General features: G+C 48.5%; 1 pseudogene; it reads right to left on the bottom strand.

Annotated features, from left to right (window-relative positions):
- Positions 1-21,725: 21,725 nt before the first annotated feature.
- LOC144180466 (uncharacterized) lies at positions 21,726-22,276 on the bottom strand (annotated as a pseudogene).
- Between the last annotated feature and the right edge of the window lie 4,985 nt (positions 22,277-27,261).

The raw sequence follows: 27,261 nt of genomic DNA, 5'->3' as shown, positions 1-27,261 counted from the left end.
GTTGGGCTCAATAATATCCCAGTGCACTTCCTTTTCCTTTTCACCCGAACCACCTAAGAAGAAGAAAAGGCATTCTCAATATCTCAGTAATCATCGTACCGCGCTTCTGCCATGTTGTCGGCTGTAAATTGCATAAGATAAGCCTCCCAGTACGGCTTGGAATCGTACCATTCACTAGCCGAGGCCTACGCAGTGCATGAACGCCCTCCGCGTCCCCGCAGACGCTCAAATGCCATGCGCTTTTCCCCCATATTTGGAGCTTGCCTCACTCAAGCCTGTATCGTAAAAAAATTGGCCGCGTATCTGCTCCTTTCGTTGCAAATGCCGTCAAAAGACGATAGTCTTTATCGGCTTTTGCAAAGTAAATGCCTCCCTTCGCTTTCCCGCTCACCTCTCATGTTGTTCCTCTTGCGTCGCGCTCCTCCCAAGGTAAAGGCGGCGAAGGTTTGCTTAAATCATTTTAAATTTCCCGCGTTCCACTGCTCCAAACCAGGTGTCTCGATGCCAGCGCTGCCGTACGGCGAAGACGCGTGTTCTTCGAGGCGCCCTACTTCAACGTTTATAGAACCGCGTTTCCCTACTCCGCTTGCGTTGCAAGCAGAACGTGGAACCTATCTAGTGAAACCTTGCGTAACTGTTGCCGGTTGATTTCTTAAAATGGCGCCAGAAGCTATAGTGGTGCGGGCGACAGCAGGCGACGGCGGAGTGAATTCTTTTTCTGCAGTTGATGAAGTATTTAATTTCACAAAAGTCAAGCATGTTAGATTTTTTTTATAAAGGTACACTGCAAATATCACATCTGTATTGATTTGTTGTCTCATATTTGCGTAATGTCTTGTTCTTCTTCAAGAATGTTGACAAGTATGAACATTACACCGGACATAGACGGGTAGATTTAGCTGTGACTATATAAGACTATTGCGCAGGTATTGTTTTGCTTTGGCCGGGTGGCTGAATCGAGTCACAGACAGACAGACGGACAGACAGACCGACAGACAGACATACAGACAGACCAAAATTTCTGGGTTTAAGTAGCCCAAGAAAGACTATCGTCTTTAAAAGCGTGTTCGCACCAGGCCAAGGGTCTGTCGATTCTGGCCTGTGCCCACTGCCTGCAAGCAGTCGGTGCTTATGGCAACAGCACGCCAACGAGAACTCGCTAGCGCGCCAGTGCCAGCCTGCGCGCGTTCTGCGAACTAGTTCGTGGAGCAATGAACGTTGCGGCCCCCAAAAAGGTGAACTCAGTATAGGCGGTGAGCGTGAACACAGGCGGCGCTGCGAAGCCCGCCTCCGTGACGTCAGATTAGGGATTTTTGCATTTGCCGTCTGCTTCACTCAGGCTCGCTCTCCCTGCTGTTTCTTTGCGCTCGGTCAACGTCTGATGCTTGTCCGCACCAGAATTGGCGTGTGGGTAACTTTTTATCATAATAATAGACTTAAAATCGCATACACTAACTTATGGTGTCAATTAAAGTATAGTTTTGGATACCGCTACGGGAGAAACATTGCCGGCGCCACCCCATTCTTTGCGAAGCCGGTCCTGAGCGGAGCGCGAATAATCGGAGCTAGGCGTCAGCTTCTCAAACAAGCATTCGAACAAAAGCAACAGTCAGCTGCTAATAACCGACAACAGCGAAAATGGAAGACCAAAACAAATTCTAGGCCTTCAGGGCTGTTGGCTTTGGCAGAAGGCATTACGATTCCCGGTAATCATATGTAAGGTAAAACAGTTTTTGCAACCTTGCCGAACGCTCGAACGTGTTTTGTCACATTACTTTACGTTGTCAAGGCATGAAAATTTGCCGACATGCACTATAGACTGCAAGAACTGTAGGTTGAGTTCCAAATAACCCAGTGTGTATATACGCGCGTGCTGATTCTATACCAGGCATCTAACCAGTATGGAGGTTTATTGAGCAAAACGAGTCACGTCTTCGCTAAATTTATAGTAACACATATATGTTTATTGAGACCTGGAGGGATATTTCGGAACATTTTGCACAGCCATATCTTCCCGATATTCGGATATGCCTTATAGGAAAACTGCACTCAAGAGGAGGAAGAGGAGGGAGAGGAGGAGGGGAGAACTTTATTTAACAATTAAATCGATCTGGTTAGTGGGCCGGGTCCTCAGTCCAGGACAAGAGAGTAAAAGTAATTTTCTTAAAATCATAGAACGCCATCCCGACTAAAATAGGATTTGTTCTTCGCGCCTGGAAGGGTTGAAGAGCTACTTGGAATTCTTCGGTTTCGATTCTTGTAATATATGCAGGTATACTATTTATTACGTTAGTTAGCGAGTATATCATGCCTTCAACACTGTAATCATGTCATCATTGTTCGAGTTGAGAGTCAGTTCGTTATGATAACGATATAATTACGATAGAAATTCGGAGCACAAAAGCCGCCTTCGAGTACTGTGGACCACGTCGTTTAGGGCGCGATCGTGGGGGCGTAGCACAAACCTTCTCATTGTATTTGCATGTGAATAAACAAAGCACGCTGCGGATATGCACCTTCTTGCACGCAGCCGTAATGAAGGCCAATTTGTGAAGAAGGGAATGTATGCCATACAAAATGAAGGAAATATCCACACGACTTTTGTGAGGCTCCCAAACATCCCGAAACCTCCTAATAAGAAGTTGGTGACGGCGCAGAAAAATTAATGCGTTGGGCAGAAAAAAAGCAAGAAACATTAATCTGATACAAGACAACAACGAAAGAAACAGAAGAAAGCCGCTTTATTTCCTGCTGTGCGATGCTCGTGTAGAGGCCGCTGCTTGGTACGTAGCATTAAACTGTTGAGTCTTCATAGGAGCATCTCTAAAATACTGCAGGGAAGCCTACGCATTTTGAATACTTATCGAGAAGCTCTGATCGCTGATCCTCGCGAATAAGCAAGAAAGGACGAGTTACACACGATCTTCTGACCGATACTCTGAAGAAAGATGTTCTCTATCTCTTGGTGTGTTGCAAACTTGTGGGGGAACAAGCTTCAAATTATTCAGATGCGTCAGAAGCTGGCAAAATAACTAAGTCGCTAGAAATACGCTTTTTTAACGCACTACAGCAACGAAGCGGGTGATTTCTAGCCCAGGCAATGCTGCCCATCACAAGCGGAGTGTAGCAGACGACAGCGGCGCGAGTCCCTAAGCCGACATCAGAGCCAGGGGGCGCCACTCAAACATCTCACCGCCAATAGAAAACATCGGCGGAAAACGAAAAACTTATAAAAAAAAACCACGTACCCGCGGGGATTCGAACTTCTGACTTGCAAGGAACTTGCAATGACATACCTAGCGCTCCAACCCATTCGACCACAGGGGACCGCTGCCGACCTTAGAAATATAAGGTACATAATGTTTACACTTTTATTTAGTTTTAGCATTCCAAGCAGCTTAGGTGACTATTTGTTGTTTTGCGCTCGTGCAGTAACCATCCCCCAAGTTTCCACAATATCTCACGTCTAGCAATTGCATTTCTTAGACGTAAAAGCGTTCGCAGATGCGTAGTCGTGCTGCTGGCCACTGTGCTTGTTCGCCCAGCGCAAAAAAAGTGCTTCCCGTACCTTAGTTTTACGCTGTACGGTAAAAATATCAGTTGATTTTATTTCCTTAGTACCTATATTGACTTCCCTGACTCTTTTCCCGCCTGCAAGAGGCCTTATATTTTCCTACTGGCGTACCAGTCATCGAAGCGTCGCATGTGCGCTTGTGCAGCGCTTGTGTGAAGCGACCTTGACTTGGAGCTAGATACAGTGTACAAACTAGCCAAGTAAAGAAAGGCACATTCTTCCATTCACAGACGTGCCATGGTTTCGTTTCAACTGAGCAAACGAATTGCGACGACCCGTCGGCGGCCGGCGGACGAAACGCTGGGCCGACTGACTCTGTCTGAAGGCCGGGGAGCCGTGCAGTAGCGCAGCCAATTGCGAGCTCGGCTCCTCCCGACGTCACACGAGAACGCCACAGAAAATGGGCGAGCGTAAAGAGAGGAGGACAGCATTTTCGAATTAATTTTTCTACTAAATAAAATCGCGTAAACGCGCCCAGAGTGGTCGAAACGTGGCCTGGGGACTCCGGACTACAATTTGCGCTAGTAATCCCGCAATGTTTACATATCACTTCAGTGTCCCTTTAACGGATGGTATAGAGAACCCAGGCGTAGCTAATCCGGAAATTTACAAAGTGGGTCTCGAATTCGCCTGAAAGTAAAACTCTTTTTTTTTTTTTCAAAAACACATGCCAGAGCCCGATTTTTCACGGTAAGGGGTTTCAGTGGTGGCTGGCTTGCAGTTTTTTGGGATGTCTACGTAGGACATCCCAAAGAAATGAATGAACACACTGTTTATTGAAAGAAAAAAAAGGAAGAGAAGTCCCCTTGACATGACCGGAGGCCTCGGTCAAGAGTCGTAAAAGGGATAGGAAGTAAGGTGTGGGGAGTACAGGGCAAGAAAGGTACCTAAAAGCAGTCCTCAATGCCAGCTTCTCTGATGAAATTCAGCAGAGTGTCCAGCAGGTGCTTTCTGTGAGGTGGGGCTCCAAGTGGGTTAACCCAAAGTTCGTAGTCTGCCGGTCGTAGCCGGCCAAGTGTCTTTAGGCAGCGTTCTCTAGGAACACTGAGTGCCGAACATTCCCACAGGAGGTGTCGAGCACTGCACAATGCACCGGTACCACATTTCTGGCAGTTCGGAGAGCTGTACGGGTTTCCACGCCCGAAGAAATAGTGAGTCGTACTAGGCGTATGCATGGGCCGTACCCGTTCTTATACGCCTTACCCACACTGTTGCCCATCGGCTGTATCCGGGCGGCAACGGGTTGCGGTCGCAATGATTTTTACGGGTACTGTGCAGGATTATATTTCAAGGCGATATTTTACACTATACATACTTCCTATTACCACAACGGGGGAGCTTGATAAACCCTTCACGTATTGCCTGCACATGACCGCATGCTTGCGCCGGCGCGCTATGCCATGACTGCGCTTGCTTAGTCAAGGGAGGTGGTTAGGCCTTTGTCACACGCCAATTTTGACGTCTTCGGCGCTCAGAATACTAAATCCCCTCTTCAGCCTCGGTGGTACCTGGAAGGAGAAACTGAAGTAGGGAACGCCGCATTTTATTTTTGTACACGTTCCTTAAGCAGATAATTCTCCTGCACTCAACAAAAATATTTGCTCATACGATGTTGAAGTTTCGTGTGAAACTTTCGTATGAAGTTTCGTATGAACACAACTGGAATGCGCTATTCCGGTTGTGTGACATGTTTGTGTTGAACCGAACTGACTTCCCTTCGCATCCACCTCTCCCGTCTTCCATCCTCACCACATAACCTCATTTCTCCTCACCGCTCTACGCTACGTTAAAAGTATACAGCGCTCATTAGCTTTTTTTTTAATGAAAGAACACATATTTTGTACGTCTCGGCTTTTGCACCCCCAGCTTTCTCGCTCAGAAGTTCGACTGCTCAGGGACGTAGTAAAGCAATTGTAGTATAGCGTTATTTCGCATATACCAAAGAGTCGGCTTGGGTATGCACACTTTAAAAGAACGTTGGAGAACTCTTAATAGTATTTGGGACGTTCGTTGTCTTGTAAGAAGGCACTGTCCTCACTGCCCATTCATTTAGAAGGAGTATTTTCACGGCTGTGGGACCTGATCGCATAACGTGCTAAACTTGAAACTGCCCCCAACGCAAGCTTTTACCCACAATATAGCTGTGTCAAAATACTTTGCATGACTTGATTAACTGCAGAACTAGTGACTTTTGAGAGATCTGCGAGGATCCGGAAAGCTGCACCTGTTCGACGGCCAGTCATTACTAGTTTGCTTTCTTTGTAAACAGTTTAGGCAGGCGTTTCTCGCTGCCTGTTAACTTTCATTATTTAGTGACGTCACACACCACACAGGGTGAGCGGCAACCTTACTTTATTTGACAGAAATACAGGGTTGAGGCGAAGTAAAATAACATAAAACAACTGCCTCTGCCCGCACCACTGTGTATCGCAGGCTTAACCCAATAATAATATAAAAGAATTGGCCGAGGGGCAAAAGATGTTTTACCACCGAAGTGGAAATAAATAAAAGGGGGAAAGAGCTACTCAGCGACACCACAGCCAGGAGAGCGGGTCCGGGGAGACTCCCCTGATCTTCCCTGGGAAAGTAGCCGGAGGGGTTGGGATGAAGGGGTAGAAAAATTGGTGAATAGGAATGGGTTATTGGAGTTTGGGCGGGAATGGGGACAGCGAGATTTTTGATCTAGTCCTTCGAAGTCTGACTCCTATAAAAGGCCTGATTACTCAGGATGGGCATCAGACAGCCATATAGAATTTGGCGGACTTCACAGTAGGTTCTGTACCAGCTAAGCCCCGACCATCGAAGACAGAGAGAACCTTCAAAGGAGTGGCGACACTATTCCTCCAGATCCGTTTCGAAACCAGCCGCTCGACGAACACCCGCCAAATCACCCGATTCATCATGGAGACGCCTCACTGACCTCAGGTAGTAATCCTCGTCGTCTTTTCTCGGTTTCGGGAACCGGTCATCTCGTCCGACAGAAATGGGAAGCTGTACCTTGGAATATCTGTCGATTACTATGTACACCTGAATCACCTATCTCCAAAGGAAACGCCTTCGGGACTTACGCGAGGTAACCCAGGTTTCGGCGGACGTCTTATGTTCTCTTGGTGCCAACTGCTCACCCAAAAGCGAGCCACCCACTCCCCATATGGGCAGCAGTCATCAGGCATCTCTAATAGGAAAGGAACCGGTCCTACTTCCAATACTAAGAACGAGAAGCTTCCCCAAGGAGCGGACTAATCCCCTCTTTCCTCGTTCCTAGCAAGTGCGCGCCTACTAGACTGGTCGCTACTAAAGGCCGGGGAAAGTGGCCACCATAAGCACCTAAGGCCCTGAATCTTGTTAGTCAAGGAACCTTCGTGTCGGCAGCGAGCAGTCGTGCCCGCGTGGGTGACTGCGGCGTTCCCTTTATTAGAGGAACTTTTTCACCGCTTTTTGCCAAGTTCCCAGAGCCAACCTCGGTCGCCACCCAGGCTGTCTGGGCCTGCCTGCGCGTCCAGCATCGGCTCTGGGGCAGGAACTGGCCCATACAGTTCCAGGGAGTCGCTGCTACTTCCTTGGGGTTTTGCAACCCCACGTGAGACCTGGCTCTCACCCACCGCTGCCGTTAGCAACCGACCAAAGCTAGGCAGCCGAAACCGCCTTTGCCCAGCCAGCTGGCAGGGGGGCCACGAGCAGGTGGCAGTCGGATTCCCCCCTCCCCCCCCACTTTATTGGACATGGATATTGTGAGGCCAGTTAAAAAGAACATAAAATATTTAAATACAGTCGCCATTTTCCTGAGAGGCTTTTCTCACTCGCTTTCATTTTTGTCGCAAAGATTGGAAGCCAATCAGGAGGGTGTTTTTAACGCCATCTTGAAGTTCGGCTTCCGCAAAACTCGGCCACCAAGCCCCGCTCATTAAAGGCGCGGGTTAATGGCACCTGGGAAGCTTTAAAAAGAGGTGCTACCACCTGGGAGCTGGCGTATAAAATGCAAGCGCATGTGCTTGTTGGAATCATCGCCCATCCTGTTTCAAGCTGATTGCACTAATAGCCTGTGACAGTGACACTGGCTCTTCCATTTTATATGTGCTAGCAGTAAGTACGTAAAGAGGGCTCTCGCGTCCACCCGCATGCATTTTGCTTGTATGCTTGTGCGAAACATTTTAACCAATTTGAAACGAAACAAAGCATGCCGCCTGGGCGGAAGAATCCTGTTTGAGAATATTTGCTATCTAAATTTTCTGTCTCTAAAAAGCCCAGGAGGAGTAAAAGTTCCCACATACATCGATTTTGCGCTGAGGTATTCATACCTTACAGTTTTTTTCACAGAAACACTTCGACAAGCTCCACCCATCCCGCTTTACCAAGCATCCGCGATTCGTAATGTCCCAAACTGTAGTGCGGGAAAGTGTCTACGGCTTTGATACCTGTTTTCAATTTTTTGACATTTTCTGTGGCCAAAAGCAACATCTGCCTGCAAGTGCTACATTTGTATAGCTACAACACTTGATGATTTTCTTTCATCTTCTCTCTCAGCCTTCACGCACCGCAGCTTTATAGCCAGTGTAAATGCGAGTAAAATAAAATGGACTCTGCAACACTTCCGATAAACGCTTTCAACATTTCCATCGCGTCCGGAAGCATTGTCAAAGTTATAGCTATCAACCGCACAGTGCTGCACTGCTTTGTGGTTTTGTTCTAAAGTGGCTCTCGAATGCGTTTATTGCTGCAACATTTCTGTTGCGGCAATTTAGGTCATTACAGCAATGTAGCAGCCAATATCTGCTACATTGATGCAATGACCTAAACCGAGCACTCAAAGAACGCCAAGTCTCCGAAAAGAGAGAAAAATGTTTTGAGCAGGTTTCCAATATATCTGAAGCGCATACAAAAGAAATTTTCGGCTTAGGTACTTTGGAACCCCTTATTCTATGCACTTAATGTGTTGACAAATTTCTGAAAGCCTTCATATTTAGAAAAACTTTAAAAAAGTGTTGCAGGGTCAGTTTAAAAGAAACTTTTCTACTGGGAGTTTGCAAGGTTTAGTGTATATCTGTGTTCTCGGTGCGTCGTACAAACTGTACGTTGTTGATGCAGTGAAGCAAGCCGAGCTTGACCATCTGCATCGCCATACACATTCCGATGTAGACCCTTGGTCCAGCACCGAAGGGGAGATACGAGTATGGCTTTATCGACTCGACGTTCTCATCGCTCAACCTAGAACGAGTGAATGCGGGTGAACGTGTTAAGCTGTGCGAACTCGCGCATTTCAGTCACACTTTGCTCCAGCTGCCGCACAAGAAACTAAATGAACACGACTTAAATTTTGACTGCTCTCATTACCATGCCTACCCTCACCACCATCACCGAAGTCATCACCATCACAATCACAATCACACTCCTTCTCGCAGCCGTATTCATCGTCATCATTAACATAATTCATTGTGTGCCTACTGTACGAAGAAGGGCTCTACTGCAGGCTTTCAAAGGTTCTGTTTTTGCGGCAGCCGAATCCGATCTCTGCAGTTTGAATTTTCTAACCTATCAATTTTCATCTTTAAAATTGGCGCGGAAGACGTTCACTAAGAGAAATACACAGGACGACGCGCTTATTTATCAATGTTGTACTAAACGGCGTTCAAGGGAACGGTGTTCCTGGAACTAGTAGTTCTTTTTTGGGAGGAAAAAAGGAACGTCACCGTTCTGTTAAGGGTCGGCGGAACTGAAACGGTAATCGTTAGTTTACGAAGAAAAGGCACAGAAAACGGCGTTCCTTCTGTACACGTTCCATCCCTAGTATTTGGCTGTTTTTGATGCCATGTCTTTAGGGCGCTGAAGCTAGCACAAAAATCCACAGGCCGTTACTCCGCTTCTCTTTGTATAAGGTGCCCAATTCGCCCACCCTTTAACGGAATGTGCTTCCTCGAAGGTCAATGGCAGAAGAGTAACCACGCAACGGTCGGAAGCCTGTCAGGCAGGCTGCACCGGATACGCACTGCCTTTTCGCTGCGGCGGCTGCAGACTCCAGGGAGACGGGTGCAGCGTGGCCCCTCTGTTTCGTCTTCCGTTGCTGCCTTTCCTTTTGTACAGCCATGAACAGAAAAACTTGGAGGACACTTAAGCTTCGCCTGTAAGACTGGAACGCGACAGCCGAGAAGGAGCAGACGTGGATGAGCCATCCGCACTCGTAGAGTACGCCTGCTCGGAAGAGCACCTCGCACAGGTGGACTGCATCGCATTCGTCGCGCACGTGTCCTCTACGGGCAGTTGAGCCTAGAGCACTGCACGGGCCCGGGCCGGCCCGAAAGCCCGGGCCCGACCCGGCCCGAGGGCCGGGCCGGGCCGCTCGAAGTTGATTATCGGCGGGCCCGGGCCCGGCCGGGGCTCAATGCGGCGGGCCCGGGCCGGGCTCGGGCTCGACGCCGTGGGTTTGGGCCGGGCTCGGGCTTGAATTCATAGGCACGGGCGCTAATAGGTCCGATGTGAAGTGTAGGAAAGAGCATCAAAATGAATATTCTTGGTTTATTGTTGCGCGCTTCTTGGTGTTATTTGTACGCATTGTTTTAAAAACGTGTTTTGCTAGGTCTGATGGTCACTATACTGCAATTTTAATGACATTTCTTGTACTGCATCAAGATTTTATATTTTGGTGTATAACATACCAAGGAAACGATTACAAGGAATCCCCAAGAGGGGAATGAATTAATTCAGATATCCTGGAGCTTTGCACCTATGTCTATGTATGTACACGTGTGTTTCAGATGTCGCACCAATCAAAATGCGGCTGCCGTGGCCGGGAATCAAACTCGCGTGCCAGAGAAACACCACCGCTTAACAACCACTGCAGGCGAAGTATTTCAACACGCGTACATACTCGTTGATTCAAATGCTGATCAAAAAATTTCAGCAATACCAACTTGTGGCCTAGGCAACCACGTGAAGTTGCCAAGATTCTGGTAATCAAAGGTGATGGTGTCTCTCGTCTAAGAATACGAGCTATTATTACGCTGATGTGGCGTGAACTGCAGACGGTGAAAGCTAAACTACGTGCACTTTTAAACCCTTATTTTTAGCGTTTCAGTTCATGACGTGCTTGTACAGACTAGATGCTCCGTCTGATCGCCCGGAATATAATAAACAAACTTTCTTCAGCGTCAAAGACCGGGCCTGGTCACACACGCGCGGGCCATCCCTAGGCCAAAAAATAAATTACCGGGCCGGGCCGGGCCTGGGCTTGAGATGGCGGGCCCGGGCAGGGCTCAGGCCAGGCTCAATTATGAATGCCCGGGCCCGGACCGGGCTCGGGCTAGGTGTTACGAGCCCGGGTTGGGCTCGGGCTTCGCGAAGCGGGCTCGGGCCGTGCTCGGGCCTTAAAATCAGGTCCGTGCAGTGCTTTAGTTGAGCCAGCCGAAGGTTCCGTACGAGACTACTCCGCTGTCTGTCAATGGACACCTCGGTCGCCAGCGTTGCGCTCACAGCGTGTAAGAACAAAGTTTCCGGCCTGCCACTATTGAAATATTGCCGCTTGCGCCCAAAGTGAGGCGAGAGCTAGATCTTATGCGCAAAAGCGACCATACCTGAGCTGCTACAAGCCGAATCGGACATTAGACGTTCTATCGCCCACGGCACGAACATGGCGCTCGAACACGCCGCCGTGAACTTTCTCATGCACCGAGCGGACTATGATGTTTTCCAGGTTTGCTGCGACGATTGGTTTTCGCATTTCGCTGGGAGTTATTGCGCAACTTTTCCTTGGCATCATACCAATGGGACGACTAGAGGGCGTTGTTGCGGACCGGCTCCGACCAATGCTGCAGCCGGGCACCGATGGCAAGCCGTGTCGTGGTAGAGCGGCTCGTGGCTGCTGCCGTGCGTAGAGTTGCTCAGCTCCGAAAACTAAAAGCCAGGAATTTCTCCGCGCCCGAACATTTTCTTATAGTTCGGGCACCAAACCGTTCCAGCCGAAGCACAGGATGAGCTGTCGCAGTACCTGGTGGTTCCAGTTGACTACCCGCTGCCGAAGATGACGAACTGTGAGGGACGGAATCAACTTTTTCTCAAGTACAACACCGCAGTACCCTCCAGCGCTTCTGTGGAACTGCTCTTAAACATTTCCAACAAAGTGTCGACGAAAGAACTGGTTCGTCTGTCCGACTTAACATCGAGGTGAAACACTTGCTGAATTTAAATAAGGGACTGTACTAAGTTGCGAATATGTATTCTGAACATTTCTTTTGCGATTCACACTGTAATATGGAATCAGCATTCATTAAACGCCTGTGTGTTCTTCCTTTCGATGCCGTTTTTGCGCAAGAAATTTAATTATACTCCAGCATGTGACAAACTTTCTATTTGCACATCTGAAGCGCAGTATTCTGACTGCGCATTTGCCGACCCAAGTGGAAAGTGTCATATGTGTTGCACTTCCAATAGACGAGCACCAAAGTTGCAGTTAAACATGTCTTGAGTATGTGCGGTGCTCTGTGAAAAAATTCTTCTAGGAGCGTTTCCTTGGATTATTTTTATCTCCAAATAATCTGCTGCTGGTGGTCTTCATATTCGTAAAATTTGCGTAGTTTGATGTTAGTTTTAAATTGCTCACTTTATTTCGCCTCAGGATTATTCGGCACTATACTTTAAATAAAAGAATCAAATATAACGTTAATGCAAAGACACATCCCAGTTGCCTAAGTGTAACTAGAACGCGTTCCTTTTGCAAAAAAGAAACTTGCAACAAGAACTTGTTTCAAAATTATGAAAGAACAAGGAACGTGTACAACGCTGTTTCATATCGGCGACTCTGCCGCCTTCTCGTCCTCGCAGTTTCCCTCGGCAGCGACTCTCCGTCGAGTTATCCACGTACTTCTTATATTCTTCGCATGAGATGTAATTATTTGATATAGGATACCCCCTAAACTACTCCGTTCTCGAAGGCATATGATGCACCATATATTAAATCTGTAATCTTACGTCACCGCATATAACAGGAAGAGCATGATGCTTCGCGTTTGCGTTCATTCTTATCAATCAATCAAAAATTACTCAGTCAATCAATCAATCAATCAATCAATTGATGCCACATAATGGAGCGACTAGGGAACTTCCATACCACTTAAGCCTGCAGTATGTAGGTTGCTATCATAGTTGCCGCCAATTATCTTTTCTATATTCATTCCTTACACTAGTGTTGTTTACACAGCACACTCAGAACAAATCCACCGGAAGATGCACACCTTCCACACTAGCGTTCTGGCTGTGCTCGTGGTTGGTACAAATGTTCCAACAGCCACCCAAAGAGAGCGTACGAAGTCACTTCAAACGAGGTGCTTACATTTTCGGTTTAAACGTGTCCGGATCCGGGAAGAGTTCCGGGTCGCGCTGCATGGAGTAGATGGGTACGTTGGCGACACGACACTTCGGTAGCGTGACGTTGGTGTCACCAACGACGTAATCTTTGCTTGCAACGCGCTCAATTCTGGACGTAGAATAAAAGACAGACAAATTCACTTTTTTTCACGCGAAGTGTTAAGATTTCCGCATGAGTGACAAACTCGCTTCATTGTTACAAGGAACCTGGGTTGGCTGGATTGAATGGTCACCCACATTTTCTGATTTTCCGTGCGAGGGACCCGCATATGAAATTGCATTCCTGAAGGGCAAATATTCTTACGAATTAGTTGGAAAGAAATCGGGCACCTTCGAAATTGGGATGGGAAAATTGAGTAAACAGCAATGCCGGTGGTTTTCACTTGCTTTAACTTGGCATTTCTTATGTCTGTCCACTTTATCGGTAGATCGGACACTGATTCCGCCGAGCGCACGCCGTCTGTCGCAACTAGGTGAACGCCGGCCGGCCAGACCTTATGTCATCACTAGGCGCAGCCAATCCCCGACTAGCGCCTCCCCACCCGAACATCTATCTGTACATGTCAACTCAGCCAAAGTCCAAAGCCAGCGCCCACGCTACGAACCCAACGGAAATGCTGAGCGCCAAGAATTTCATGACAGCCAAATAGGATTCAATAACGCAAAAAATACCTAATCGAATAGACTTCGGTTTCATAGCGCGAGGGACCGAGGTTCGATTCCGACCACGGGAAGCGTTCTGTTTTTGAGGCACGCACTCCCCACACCCGCTCGTCGGCTCCTTGCCAGTCTCCCTCAACATCTTGCCCTAGCCTTTTTCTCCTCCCTTCTTTTGCTGCGCCGAGTTTTGAGCGACGCCAGACACGGACGGAACACAGGCTTAAACAGCTCCGCTATTTAAAATGTTGGAGCAATATTCAGAGCATGCATGCTTTCTAAGTTGCTAATTGGTTACAGAGTAGCATGTTTTTCGTTATCCTTATGCCACTCGGGTCAGCATCGTCCCATAAAAAACCTGTTGTGCATTCAATTTAATTCAGATTGCTCCTAAGAAAATATAGAAATTTTGAGTGGTTTTTATATTTTCGGTCATCAGCCCGCGTCCTTGGGCTCAGCAGAACTACGGCTTAACCACCGATCCCATCAAGCCCTAAAATTTCTGAATACTTGTGTGGCCTGTAACTGAAAGCACTAGAAAGCTGTGCCACAGAGAGCCTAAGAAAGTCGCATATGGTTTCAACATTGACTTCGAAGGCGTTCCGCATGTCTTGCCGCCGACGAAAGCAAGAACATGTGTTATCCACTTCCCCCAAGGAAATTTTCGTACGCGTACACCCGTATGTACGAGATTTCGGCGCACGTTAAAGATCCCCAGGTGGTCGAAATTAATCCGGAGCCCTCCACTACGATGCGCCTCATCACCTGCGTTGCGTCGGCGCGTTAAACCATACGATCAGCCGAGAACATGGGCAGCTGCAAGCAAGCTCGCTTTCAAAGAGCACCTGCGAGCTCTCCAAAAAAAGTCCGTGTCACGCACCCCTTAAAAAACTTGTGTTTCGTTACATATAGGAGACCCTTTTTACACTGATATACAAAGGGTATACGCAAACAGGTGTTCACGTAAACGCAAGTACTGTGCATCTGTTGCTCTACACTCCTACGCATGTAGGATTGCGTCAGGTCGGTGGTTTTTGCAGCCGCACGAGCATAGACTAGAGTTCCTGTATATAGCTCCCGCAGGGAGCTATATACAGGAACTCTATTCAGAATGGAGGACGGGAAGTTGATCGGGACGTCGTGTAAGCGCGCGCATCTGGGGGAAAAAGCCGATCCGTGCCCATTAGTGTCTCTTCAGACAATCTTTTCCCTTGCCGATGAGACACGAAGGTGCTTTGTCGAAGGCGAAGCAGGTTATAATGCCAGTCACACAGTGTTTTGCGGCATCAGGGAGGCCACCGATGACATGCTGAGCATCGATGGATTGTGCCTGCAACCGAATGGCGTCACCAGCCAACCGCGCTGCGTGAACGTTTGTTGGCATTTCAGTTTCTATAAAGGGCGCTACACTTCCATCCATGCTCGTAAAATTGTTCACGCACACTTTACGAATATTTATTAGGCGCCAAGCAGAGCCCGGTAGACGCAACCTAGCACAGCGTTTTTTTATTGCCACTTGCGCAATTGTGTCGAGTTAAGAGCGAATTTTGCGAGTAAATTACAATTCTGCGGGTTGTTTTTACAAGGAAAGATCCAACGGCGTTTATGCAGGTTACAGACAATAATAAAAATACCGGAACTAAATATCAAACGCTGACACATCTACGGCAGGGCCTGTTACATCAGCTGTGCTGTGCTTTCAGCGCGCTGGCGGAAACGACGATGCGGCAGTAAATTATTTAGTTATTACATACACCTACATCGCCCATATATTCCTAGGGGAAGGGGGAGGGTTGAGAAATAAAAAAGCGGCAAGTACAAAACAGCTAATCACACATAATGTTAAAAAGAGAACGAAGCACAAACAACCCAACAAAGCACAAATGCACCTGGAATGCAGCATTTAATAAAAGAAACCAGCACGTTAAAGGGACACTGAAGTGAATTTGTCAAGCTCCCGTTTTTGCTTGCACTGCGTAGACTGGCTCAAATTAGCACACTTTTAATCGTTTTTACGATTGACAAATCGGTAATTATTTTACAAAGCGCGAAAGAAGAAAAACTACCATGCGCGGTTTGCGGCGGCCGCACCAACTACAGCTGTGACGTTAGGAGGAGCGGGCACCGTGATTGGACGAAGCCCAAGGTGAGCAACCAAACAAGTTTCGGTTTCGGTTTCGGTTCTGTAAAACACAACCGTTGGTGTTGTTGGATGGGCATTCTCAATAACTCAGTAATCATCGTACCGCGCTTCTGCCATGTTGTCAGCTGTAAAAATGCATAAAGATAAGCCTCCCAGGACGGCTTGGAATCGTAGCATTCACTAGCCGAAACCTACGCAGTGCATGAACGCCCTCCGCGTACCCGCAGACGCCCAAATGTCATTCGCTTTTCCCCCATATTTGGAGCTTGCCTCCCTCATGCCTGTATCGTAAAAAGCGTGTTCGCACCAGGCCAAGGGTCTGTTCATTCTGGCCTGTGCCCACTGCCTGCAAGCAGTCGGTGCTTATGGCAACAGCACGCCAACGAGAACTCCCCAGCAAACCACGTTACGTCGTTCAGATATCCCGGAGACGTCAGCAATAGACATTGCAGATGTCCAGGGGACGTACTGTTGGGGTCAGAGTTACATATAATCAACGTCCCCACAACTGCAAAAAACCCATCCAAATAACACGAAGGATCACGTACTGTAGACGTCTCATGGTACTTTTATACGCTGTTTGCGGGACGTTACCTTAGTGGTACGTCGTATGGATATTGTAGTGGTACGCATGCAAGACGTTTATAGACGTCTGTTCTACATTCTTTTTCTGTCTTCGGCACAAGCATTAGTTTGTTATATTCATGACTATAGTGTACGTTAGTATGATATTGTAGAGATGAACCTGTATAATGGAAATTTACATTCTTTATACTGTATCTCGATGTTTGGCCAGCCCCCTTTTCAAGGCTGCTGTTGCGACTGGCCACCCGAGCGCAGTCACCGGTGTAGCGATGTTGCCTTGCTCCGTCCGCTATCGACGCGGCGCAGAGCAGAGCGACGAAGTCCTCGGGCCGACGAAGAGTTGAAGTAACATTTATATACAGTATATACAGGGTAAGCAAAAGTTACATCATTCGCACAAAGGCGACAGCACCCTTTCACTCGGTGCTTCCGAAGAGACTGGTGCCGGAGAGAAGCCGCCGAGGAATGCCGACGATGAGAGCCTCCGGGCTTCTTTTATAGCCCGGGAGTTCGTTGTGGCCCCAAGAAGTTCGAAATGCTCCAATCAGGGCTCTCGCTGCCTGAAGTTTGAATTCCGACGAATGGTAGCGAAGCGGTGAGTCAGCTGCGCCGCCAATGGGGAAAGGGAGAGCGATGCCGCCGCCGTCTCCGTGACCTCGCCTCCGGGCGTAGCGACATGCCCTTGTTTGGGTCGTTCTCCGCTGAGAGATTCGGCCGCGCCGCAGCGTTTCGAGATGCAGGAGTCGGCCGCGCCGCAGCGACAAAGGGAGAGGCGTGACTCAGCCTCGCTGTCGGCGCGTCGCCTCGTGCAACGCCTTTGGGCCAGGCGCTCTGGCACAACAGCACCCCCGCCGCCAGACAATGCGCCGTGAAGACGAGCTGCCTCCACGTGGCTCGGATGCCGGGCGCGCTCGTTCGCCAGGCTCATCCAGGTACACCTCCAGTGCCCCAGGAAAAGGGCGGCTCCACCAAGTTCCTCTCCATGAACGGGTACCGCCCGCCAGGTCCGGATCACAGGTACCTCGCCGTGCTGCCCAGGTGTCTCCACCAGCTTCGTCCGGCTCTTCCTGTCTGTCCTCAGCACCGGTTGCTCATCGTTCTGGAGCTTGCAAAGAACCGACCGACAACAGGCAACACCCAGCGCAAGCAAGCACCCTCTGTCCTCCGTCAGAACACCAGACTCCAAAGCGTGACAAACTCTCCTAGCTAAGTGTCTATCCCCAATTTGGACCCTCTACACCAAGAGGCCCATGCGGGACGTAAAACTCTTAAAAGAAGAACTCACACTAAGTGTCAAACGTAACACACGACATTAAATGATAACTAAGGTTGATTACTTGAAATCACGAAATAATCAACTGAGGCAGCAAATGAGGGCAATAATTTTGCTCCCATCTACCTGCTAAGATAAAAGCTGCTCACGAAGAGGCGAAATGAAAGACACGGGGAGGATGAACGCAGCTTTACTTAGAACGCACGGCTTAGTGCGTCTGCGTTAGCGTTCAACTTTCCTTTCTTGTAGCGAACGACAAGATTGTGCTGCTGGAGTATCATACTCCACCTTAGCAAACGACCGCTTTTAGAGGACATGTTATTTAGCCAGGTTAGCGGGCAATGATCAGTTTCCACAACAAACTGGGAACCGGCTACATAGCACGCCAGCTTCTGTACTGCCCACACGACGCAGCCACATTCCTTTTCGGATGTGCTGTACGCCTCTTCCCTGCAAGTTAGCTTGCGGCTTAAGTACAAAACTGGTCGTTCCCGGCCATTCGCATCCTCTTGGCATAGTACAGCTCCCATGCCACGATCGCTCGCATCGCCCTGAATAACGAACTTTTGGAAAAGTAGGGGACCGTTAGAACTGGCTCCTCGCTCAGTCTCGTTACAGCGCTTAAAACGCGTCCTCCTACTATGTGCCCCATGCCACCTTTACTGGCTCAGTCTTTCTGAGAGCGTCAGTTAAAGGACTAGCGAGTGTGGAGTAATCTCTCACATAATGCTGGTAATATCCAGCCAAACCCAAAAACGCCCTTATCTCGGACTTAGTCGTTGGTCGGCGATAGTTTAGAACCGCGGCTACTTTGATTTCCGACGGTCTGCGTCGGCCGCGCCCCACTACATGTCCTAGGTACGTCACTTCGGCGCAACCTAGGTGACATTTCGACGGTTTGACTGTTAGGCCGGCTTCTTTGAGCCTGCTCAGCACGACTCGTAAGTTCTCTACATGCTCCTCCCATGTGTTCGAAAAGATGGCGACATCATCGAGGTAAGGGAGCGCGTACTCTGAGAGGCCGCGAAGTACATGATCCATTAGTTTCGAAAAGCAATACGGCGCGTTCTTGAGACCGAAGCTCAACATGACGGGACGGAAGGTTCCGAACGGGGAAACGAACGCAGCGTATCTGCTGGCACGCTCAGAGAGGGGCACTTGCCAATAGCCTCGTACGAGGTCTAGTGTGGAAATGTAATTCGCCTTGGATACGGTCTCCACCCGCTCCTCGAGGTTCGGAATCGGATACGTCTGGTCTCGGGTTATCGCGTTGAGGCGCCGGTAATCGACGCACGGCCTGGGGTCCTTTCCAGGTACTTGAACTAGTATTAGAGGGGAGGTGCAATCGCTCTCACTCGGGACAATGACCCCAAGGTCACACATGCGCTTCATCTCGTCCGCCATAATCTGTTTCTGTACGGGAGAACATCGGTACGGCTTGCTACGAACCGGCTCGTCCCGCGTTAACTCAATGTCATGCTCGATTAGCGTAGTCTTTCCGGGCCGATCAGAGAAAACATCCTCAAACTCGAAAATTATCTTCTCCAAGTCCTTCTTTTGCGCTTCGCTTAGAGAGGGTTCTAACCTCACTTGCTCCCGCAGGAGATCCGAAGTGCCTTCCTTCAGGTCCGCAGAGGTCAGAATATCTGCGCCTTCCTCATCCTCGGCATTCAAAGCTATGTTCACCACAGCATGACGCTGAATGTAGGGTTTCATCAAATTGCTGTGGTAGATTTTGTTCTGCCGTTTGCCTAGCTTTACTTCGTAGTTTGTGTCAGATAGCTTCGACACTACTTTCGCTGGCCCCTCCCAATGAACTTCTAGCTTATTTTTCTTCGAAGGGCGCAGCAGCATCACTAGGTTACCCACTTCGAACGTACGCTTCCTAGCCGACTTGTCGTAGTACGCCTTCGACAATGCTTGTGCCGCCTTCATGTGGCTCTCAACAAGGTCTTTACTTTTCCCGAGCCTCTGCAGTAGATTAAGAACGTACTCCACCACGTTTGGATCCTCACTGTAAGCTTCCCAAGACTCGCGCAGCATTCGCAGCGGGGTTCTGAGACTCCGGCCGTACACCAGCTCCGCAGGGCTAAACCCCGTACTTTCGTGTGGAGCCGACCTCAAAGCGAACATAGCGGCAGGTACGCATGCTTCCCAATCGCGTTTTCGCTCAAAGCAGAGGGCTCGCAGTATTCGCTTTAACACTGAGTGCATTCGCTCCACTGGGTTGGATTGCGGGTGATAGAGCTGTGCACCACTTTGATCCCGCACCTTTCAAAAAAAGTCGAGGTTAGGCAGCTAGTGAAGACGCTACCGTTGTCGCACTGAATTTCCGCAGGAAATCCGACACGAGCGAATATTGAAAGGAGCGCGTCAACCACTTGAGGAGAATTGAGCTCTCTGAGTGGCACTGCTTCCGGGAACTTTGTCGCGACACAAAGGGCGGTTAGAATGTACCTACAACCGTTCTCGGACTCGGGCAGAGGCCCAACAATGTCGATCACCAGCCGACGGAATGGTTCAGTTATGACTGGTACCAACTTCATAGGCGCCTTCCACTTACCCGTACTCTTGCCGACCCTTTGGCATGTGTCGCAAGAGCGCACAAAGCCTTCGATGTCTTTCCAGCATTTAGGCCAGTAGTACTCTAGCGCAAGTCGAGCCTTTGTCTTTTTCAGACCGAGGTGCCCTGCCCACGCGTTTTCGTGCGCGAGTTCCAGTAGCTGACGGCGATACTTTTCCGGGATCAAAAGCTGCTCGTACTTCTGACCCTTTGCATCTGTGTAACTGCGGTACCACAAGCCGGACTTCTCATGAAATGAAACGTTCTTTTTCTTTGCGCCCCGTTTCACATTCTCAAGCAAGGCTTTTATCGAGCTATCATTTTGCTGTTCTCGAATGAACGTTGCTCGATCCACCTTGATTAACTCATGCCAGCTGTCGGAGACTGGGGACAACGTATCGTTCGCCTCACACGGCGGCGCCGCTTCGGTTTCTCCGCCGAAAGGGGTGACGCAATCCGCTTCGGCCGCTGGCGGTTCAACCAACCTATCGCGAGAGTGTGCGGTCGGCTCGCAGCTCGGGCTACATTTCTCCCCCGCCTTTACAGTTTCGCTCGCTGGGGTAGTGTCAAGTTCCTGGGAGAGCTTCCGCGCCTGCGATCTCGTGAGTGCCAGGCACGCCAAACTGGTAAAGAACGATTTTCCCTGTTCTTTGAGCAGTTGCTCCGAGCTATTAGAGAAGAGATAAGGAAAATGCTCGGGGAGCGCTGCGGACACGGCCGCCTCGGTGTTAAGCTTACCAAAACCGCCTTCAATGACGACCCTCGCAATCGGCAAGCAAACGCTCTGCTCCTCGGCAACTTGCCTTATCCACGCGCATTCTCCTGTGCAGTCGTTTGGAGAAACTAGTGACGGGTGGACTACGTCCATAGTTGCTGCGGAGTCTCGGAGTGCTCTGCACTTCTTGCCGTTCACGTTTATCTCCTGCATGTAGGGCTCGAGCAACCGCATGTTCTTTTCGGTTTCTCGGATCGTAGCGAATGCAACCTTCTGTTTACAGTTTGCCGCGATGTGCCCTTCCTTTTTGCAGTTGTAGCAGATTATCTGCTTCCGCGACTCAAATGCCCGGGCGGCATCCGCGCGCTGCTTAGCATCGCTGTTCGATTTTCGAGACTCATCTATGCCTTCCCCAACAGTTTCTTTCGTAGGAGGTGAGTCTTTTCGAAAACTGCGACGCGCTAGCTGTTTCCCTTCCTCAGGCTTCTTCCTAAAAGCGTCCTTACCGTCCGCTTTTTCAATGCGCACCGCCTTATAATGCAACTTTCGGCGGGTGTAGTACTCCTCAGCTAACTCTGCTGCCTTGTTAAGCTTTACTTCTTGGAGCTTATCCTGCAGCCACAACCTGACGTCGTCTTCGACGCAGCGGTAGAATTGCTCAAGCGCTATGCACTCAACCACTTTGTCGCGGTCGTCATAGGCTTCCTCGCCTTTGAGCCACTCAATTAGGTCAGCCTTCAGACGAAATGCGAAGTCTATATGCGACTCATTGCCCTTTTTCGCAACCGAAACCTCTGCCGGAAAGCCTCAGGCGACAACCTGTATTTCCTCAAAAGAGCCTCTTTGACCTCGTCGTAGCTCTCAAAGGCCTCCTTCTACAGGCACGTTATCACATCCGATGCCTCTCCAGGAAGCAGGGCTAACAAGTTTTGCGCCCACAGAGACCGTTCGATATCGTTTCGCTCACAAACGTGCTCAAACTTAACGAGGTACTTCGCCATGTCCTCGCCAATAACGAACGGAGGCAGTTGGTCCCGAATTCTCGGACCGTTCGCAGGAGCCCTTGGAGAAGCTACGCTAGGCGCCGGCGAGCCCTGCCGGAACTCTAACTGCTTCAACTCGAACTGCCTTACGGCTTCCCGTTCCTGCCTTTCGGCTTCCCGTTCCTGCCTTTCGGCTTCCTCCCTGCGTTCCTGTCTTTCCGCCTCCTCGCGCTCACGGCGCTCTTTCTTTTCGGCTTCCTCGCGCTCGCGGCGCTCTTTGATTTCAGCCCTGGCCTAATTGACTTCCTCAGCCGTTACGTTCTCCTTCCGCAAGACCTCAAGAATTGCTTGCTTCCGTTTCGCACGGCCTAAGCCAAGGCCCAGCTCCTGGCAAATTTCGATGAGTTCCTTCACTGTAAGGTCCTCCATCGTTTGCACTGGCCTCTTGCTGCTTACCCGCGTTAGAATTCCCTTGCCGTTCCTATACTATCGAGCTACTAGTAAGGCACGCGCAAGTAATTCTCTACGCTCCTTTGCTTACCTCTCGGCACTAGCTTTGGTTTCAAACACTTTCTCTAGGCATGAAACACTCAAAGCTATACACAGTGCTTCACCCAGCCCTTCTCTAAACTACCATAACCTGTGCTAGAGAAGTCTGGCGAACTGAGAGAAAACGTCGAGCGCTTACCACACCAGGTAGTAGCCGTTGCCGGTCGATCCCACCGCTGCCACCACTGTTGCGACTGGCCACCCGAGCGCAGTCACCGGTGTAGCGATGTTGCCTTGCTCCGTCCGCTATCGACGCGGCGCAGAGCAGAGCGACGAAGTCCTCTGGCCGACGAAGAGTTGAAGTAACATTTATATACAGTATATACAGGGTAAGCAAAAGTTACATCATTCGCACAAAGGCGACAGCACCCTTTCACTCGGTGCTTCCGAAGAGACTGGTGCCGGAGAGAAGCCGCCGAGGAATGCCGACGATGAGAGCCTCCGGGCTTCTTTTATAGCCCGGGAGTTCGTTGTGGCCCCAAGAAGTTCGAAATGCTCCAATCAGGGCTCTCGCTGCCTGAAGTTTGAATTCCGACGAATGGTAGCGAAGCGGTGAGTCAGCTGCGCCGCCAATGGGGAAAGGGAGAGCGATGCCGCCGCCGTCTCCGTGACCTCGCCTCCGGGCGTAGCGACATGCCCTTGTTTGGGTCGTTCTCCGCTGAGAGATTCGGCCGCGCCGCAGCGTTTCGAGATGCAGGAGTCGGCCGCGCCACAGCGTTTCGAGATGCAGGAGTCGGCCGCGCCGCAGCGTTTCGAGATGCAGGAGTCGGCCGCGCCGCAGCGACAAAGGGAGAGGCGTGACTCAGCCTCGCTGTCGGCGCGTCGCCTCGTGCAACGCCTTTGGGCCAGGCGCTCTGGCACAACACTGCCTACGTGTTGTGGGCAATAATATTTCAAATACATGTCTTACTAGCTATTCAGCACTGTTTGCTGTTACTTGTCACCTGGTTTCTAGAATAATGTTTCCACTTTTGAAGTGCTGCATACTGCATGAAGTCTTATATGTGAAGTAACAAGCTGACCACACACTCTTGCAGAAGCACACGAAGCACTCCTCTAAACAAGAAATGTCGCATCGAAAACAAGTGGCAGTAAGTAACAGCAAACCAGTCCTGATCAGCACAAGTGACCTTGACACTAAGGCAACAACAGTAGCGTCATCGAATTGTACCACCAGCATGGCTGTACAGGCATTCTGAAAATAAACTATAAGGGAAACAATTCAAAAATTAAACTATAAAATGACAGTCTTGCCAACCTAGATGTAAGTAAGTGTAGCTGAGTGGTAAGAAAGCTTTTAATGCACACATAAAACACAAGAGTTCAGTAACACAGTTTATGTTGACTTCACAAAATTATGTAATATGCTTTCGCAACACAACCAGTTTATTTTGATTCCTATTTGCCCTGGCCCACAGGGTACAAATTGTATATTTGCAAGAATAGTAAAAATATTCATGACAAATTAAATAAGTCAAACACAGCAAAAAGCTTGACAAAAATAGAAAAAAAGCAAACATGACATGTAAACCCAGCGTACAAGCACAAGATAGTTATGCAACTTGAAGTATCTCACATTAAGTGAAATGGGTGAAAAACAGCAGTGTGGAAAAAAAAACAGTGTGCAAACAAAACAAATGATTCAATGGTGGTTACAAAAACAAAGCAAATTTACGGAACTAAATAGTTCAAATCTAGTGAACAATTTGTGGAACAATACACCAAAAGCACCTTGGAAACACAAACGTGGTGTTGAGTGGTGGGTGTGAGTGCCATACAAATTTGAGATACTTTAAACAAACCAACATCTAGGGAAATGGTTATACACACTAGAAAAGGTGAGTATACAGAAATGAGTGTACGGCGGTTACAAGAGCAGTAGTAATTTACGTGATGAAATAATTCACACTTAGCGAAATGGCAGGACAACAATAAAACAACAAAAAACTTTAGCAACAACTTATTCAAGTCTGGATAGGAAAACAATACAGTGTTACACTATTTCAATATTTCACACAAAGTGATATGATTTGGCAACAAACGAAAAAACGGGGAACACGGAAATGATTGAATAATATTTACAAGACAGATATACACACAACTACATGATTCACACCAAGTGATACGCTCAAGGAGCAATAACACAAAATAAAAAGGCATCGAAGCAAGGAAATAATTCAATGGTGGTTCTATGGTGCATGCCTCCATCATCAGTTATGGTAGGGATTCTTGAACAGTTTTCATTCTTCGTTGTGGTCCCAGAAACTGTCAAAATAGTTGCGGACCGGATTAGTTGGAAAGTGAGTAGAAATTTCATGATCCAAAGGCTGAAGGAAATTAAATGCCTCTTCTAGCAATAAAACTAAGAAGCCGCAGGTTGTCGACAATGTTGATATTTGCGCAGGATGTGACTGACAATAAAAATCTGATTGATTTGATTGATTGTAGGGTTTAACGCGCCGACGCAACTCAGGCGATGAGGCGCGCCGTAGTGGAGGGCTCCGGATTAATTTTGACCACCTGGGGATCTTTAACGTGCGCCGAAATCTCGTACACACGGGCGTTTTTGCTTTTCGCCTCCATCAGAAAAGCGGCCGCCGCGGCCGGGAATCGAACCCGCGACCTCGTGCTCAGCAGCGCAACGCCTTAGCCACTGAGCCACCGCGGCGGGTCAATAAAAATCTGGGCCCTATACATTGTCTAATGAAAGAATTTGATGTCTGTAACAACACGAAGATATCTAGTTACACAGAATTCAGGATGTCGTTCGCAGGTGGAAAAAAGGGTGCTTCTCTTTTTCCCAAACCAGGAGAACTCCTGTGCCAAGTTGACCGTCAAAAGTAGCTCGAGCAGGCGCCTTGTGGACTGTTGCAGTAGCACCTCCCTTGCAATCCAGTTCTTCAATCTAGGCATGGGTACAGGAAAATCTATGCTGTTAATACAGCTTTTAAGGCTGGTATAATACAGAGTGGCCGCCTACCATTGTCCTTGAAAACTACAGTGTATGACAGCTGCAGCTTACCGGTACTCACCTACGGGGCAGATACTTCCAGGGTCAATAAAACGGTCTAACTGAAATTAGGGACTACTTAGCAGGCCGTAGAACGTTAGATGATGGGTGTGACATTAAGGGAAAGGAAGAGAGCGGAGTCGATCGGAGTCGATGTAATTTAATGCCAGAATTGGCACTACTAAGGCAACCTTAAAATTATGACTGCTAATGTGAGGTACCACTATTTATACGCACTATATTTCGTGAATCGGGACTCTGAGGACATTTTAGCCCAGCTACGGGTCCGACCTGAACTTGCAAAATATTTTTCTGTGTCTATGTTAACCACTTTTTTGAGTGAAGTGACAATATATACACCGATGAAGCCATGTCCACAAAATGTGGCAAAAGGAAACATGCACAAACCCGGACAGCGTCTCTGCCATGGACGTACATCCTGCAGCACAATGGCGAGGTGGGCTAGTTGGTATATATGCATAACTAAACCTTCAAAACCACATCACTGAAAAACTCGTCCTGTTGTCCTGTTCGCTTGTCTTGTTAGGCCTACATTTTTATTTGAAATATACGTTGTACAGCAGGAAACATCAAGGTAGTGCAAGAAATAGGTACTGCACACTCAAATTTAAACATAGACTTCCCTTAATTTAAACTCTATGTAAAATTTTCAGTGGCCACTGTATTCGAATTTCTCAGGTTAGAATTCTATTGTAGTGAGTTGTTTTGGCAGGCTTTCATTAAATGATGTGCATTTTGCTTATGTTATTTCAGTGACGTTAGCGTTTAAACAACAGACATGTGACAGTGGTGGCTGCGGCATTGCTTAAAAACAGGTAGGAATGAAACCAAAATAATAGATTCCCCCTCTTACTTTGGTTATTACTGCACCTACTAGGCCCTGAACACAAGCCAGCCGAATATTTTTACAATTCAACTTTGCATCAATATACAGTTAATGAGGCCACACCGCACGATCCTACAATGCAGTGAAGGGTGGGGCATGGATGGCATTGGCTTGCACCAGGAGATAAACAAGTTTAAAAATATTCGTCTCAGCAATGAAGCACATGCAAAATATAAAGACTTAGGTGGCATTTAGGCAAACAACAAACGTGACTGGTAGACGGGATAATCAGGACGCAAACAAGACGCACGTGAAGTAAAACATGATACACGCAATCTGCAATTGATACTGGCTCAATTTTACGGCATACAGCAGGCTTTGTTCGTTGCATAGGTGGGATGAATTGACTGTATAGCAATGCTATTGGGGTAGGCCTTCCCCAAGTGAAAGTTTGCAGTCAGTCTTGTTACGAGTTTGGTGTTGCATTTGCAGTTCAGCGCTAGACATAAAAGAGACACCAACTTGCGCGAAAACAAGGTTGCTATATTCAGCAGAACGGCGTGTTAAAAATACAAAAGTTACAATTGCATTCTTTGAGGCTGGGCTGAGTTTTTTTGCGTTCTTTTAGGAATGAGTCATCATCTTCACCCACCAATCTACGCTCACTGCAGGGCAAAGGTCTTTCCCATAGATCGTCAATTATCCCGGTCCTCCGCTAACTGCGATCAATTTACCCCCGCAAGCTTCACCTCGTCTGCCCATCTAACTTAATTTCTGCCGCCCCCTGCCACGCTTGCCTTCTCTAGGGACCCACTCTGTTACGCTTAATGACCAACGGTTATCTTTCTTTCGCATTACATGCCTTGCCCACCTCCATTTCTTAATTTCTACTAATACGTCATTAACACGCGTTCGTTCCCTGATCCACTCCGTTTCCTTCTTGTCGCTTAATGTTATACCTATCATCTTCCGTTCAATTGCGCACTTAGTGGCTGGGCGCTTCCGTTC

This window comes from Haemaphysalis longicornis, unplaced genomic scaffold, assembly GCF_048455015.1.
Source record: "Haemaphysalis longicornis isolate Haplotype H1 unplaced genomic scaffold, Haemaphysalis longicornis Haplotype H1 scaffold_4, whole genome shotgun sequence".
NCBI lineage: Eukaryota > Metazoa > Arthropoda > Arachnida > Ixodida > Ixodidae > Haemaphysalis > Haemaphysalis longicornis.
This window is presented reverse-complemented; position numbering and strand designations above follow the sequence as displayed.